Source organism: Choloepus didactylus, chromosome 9 (assembly GCF_015220235.1).
Source record: "Choloepus didactylus isolate mChoDid1 chromosome 9, mChoDid1.pri, whole genome shotgun sequence".
In the NCBI taxonomy this organism is placed as follows: domain Eukaryota; kingdom Metazoa; phylum Chordata; class Mammalia; order Pilosa; family Megalonychidae; genus Choloepus; species Choloepus didactylus.
Genome location: NC_051315.1, coordinates 67842574 through 67845056, shown reverse-complemented (window position 1 = coordinate 67845056; position 2483 = coordinate 67842574).

Sequence of the window (2483 nt, the reverse complement as noted above, 5' to 3'; positions counted from 1 at the left end):
CTACCGTACCCGGTGCGGTCTTCCAGAGAGCGGCCTGCAGCGGCTCCTGGCGGCGCGGGGGAGCCTGGCCGGGTGCAGCGCTCCAATCCCGCCTCTCTGACGCCAGGTCATCAGGTGAGCGGTCTTTGTTCTCGTGGCCAGAACACCCCCACCTGGTGCACAGGCTTTCCCAGCGCTTTCTTTATCCCATCCCAAAGCCCAGATATTCTTCCTCCAAACTTGCCATTTTCCTCATTAGGCTCAGTAGAAGACCACTCACTATAGGGCAGAGTTAAAATCGTAGAGCCTTAGGGTTGAAAGGAACCTTTGACATCATACATTTCCAGCCTCATTTGTTAGAGATGAAACTGAAGCCGATAGAACAGCCAAAGGTCATAGATATACAGGTAACAGAGCCCAAACCCGAACCAGCTTCGTGTGTTGCTCAGCTCATCTTAGCTCTCTCAAGCACCCATGGAGGTCTGAGGGTAGAAAAGGTGAATTGCTCAGCTGTGGAACTAGGAGAAATCGTGGGGTGAAAGCTAAAGTGGGCTTCTAAGGCTTCTTGTTAATGGGAGGTAGAGGAGAAGTCAGCAGAAAACCAGCAGAAATCCAGAGACAAGGCCTGGATTTAGCAGCATTGGAATAAAGTAAAAGGAATAAACCGGAAAGTGGGTCAGGGACTGCTGAGACCTGGGTTGCTATAGTCAAATAGATACATATGTGTTGTGTACCTACCTTGTTCCAGGCTCTGTGCCAGGAGCTAGATTTTATACAATGGGGAACGTGGAAGACATGATCTCTGGGCTCATGGAGATTTTTTCTATTGTGGAAATATTACATGTAAACATATAATGCAAAATAATGTCAGATTATTGAATTAAATGTTACCATTAAATTGTATGAGCCTGGACAAGTTACTTAGTATTTCCAGCTTTAGTTTCCTCAATTGTAAAACAGAAATAATATTACCTTCTAAATGGAATAGTTGTTGTCAAGCTTAAGTAATTAATTTTTCCGTTTATTAAATCAAATGTTTTTTAATTGTGTTCTGTGTGTTAGGTAGTATGCTATGCTCAAGGGATATAGTATCAAATAAAATGGCCACTCTTTTTCCCTCATGGAGTTAATAATTTAGGATTATATGGTTAGGATTATATGAATAATATACACGGAGTCAATATTTTAGGGATTGAGTGAGATATGTGTACAATGGCACAATAAAGATTAAATTTTCTTCTTCCCTTTGACTATTGTGTCCACTTCCTCTCCCTTGCTATTGTATGGTTATGTGATGGCAACTACGAGTCAAGTGTTCTGGGTTCTCACCCCTTGCTTTACCACCCTGGCTTGTCATCTTGGGCAAGAAAATTTCTTGATTAATTTCCATACCTATAAAATTTCCACAGCTTGCTAAGCTCTGTTTACCTTGGGTTTAGCAAGTCTAGGAAGTAATTTGTCTTAATTTTCACTTTCTCTTATCAAGACAAATCAATGCAAATGAAAATAGTGTGATAATGTAATAATTTTATTGATATGAGGAAGTGCAAAGAATCTGTGATTATATTTGCACACCATTGCCATCTACTGGAAATCATGTACAATTTTCTTAAAAACTGCACAGGCTGGGTAGTCTTTTCTTTGTAAATTAAGATTACTGATGGGTATCCTGAAAAATTGAGGCCAAAATTCAGAGCAGCCTTTTTTTTCCTTAAAGAAAGGATAAAATATTTTATAAAACAAAACCAGGAACAGAAATATTGGGAATTGCTTGGAAAACAAAATTTCTTTACCACTCAATCATGTGAAACATATTCTAAGAAATTAAGAAATCTACTTATACATTTTAAAATAAATATATTTTCTTTATTTTTAGCAACTTTGTTAAGATATAGCTCCATAACATACAATTTGTCCCTTTAATGTGTTCAATTAAATATTTTTAATATGTTTAGGGTTGTGCAACTATCACCACAATCAATTTAGAACATTGTCATCACTCAAAAATTATAGTCATAAGGTTCAGGTCATATATAATCATATTTGAATATGAATTACATATAATTAAAAAATCTGAAAATTCTGAGGTTCAAAAGAATCATGGTTAATTCATCTTATGTCAGAGAAAAGATGTGCTGAGTATTTTGTAGATTACATTTTTTCAAGGTTTTAAAATGTGTTGCCTATAATGTACAATTATTAACATGACAAAAACTTATGTTTATTTCATATGAAATTCTTATGTCCCTTGAAACTTTTTTCTTCTGAATTTTAAAAAATGAGATAGATGATATTGTGACTTATTTTTCTAAAGCAATGAAAAAGTGATAAATTCTTATCAATAGTTAAATCTAACCATCTTTATTTTCAATACATTTCATGTGATGATTGTGACTATATAAATTGAAATTAATTAAAATAAAAAAATTCAGTTCATCAGTCACATTAGCCATATATCAAGTGCTCAAGAGCTACATACAAGTAATGGACAGTGCAGGCATAGA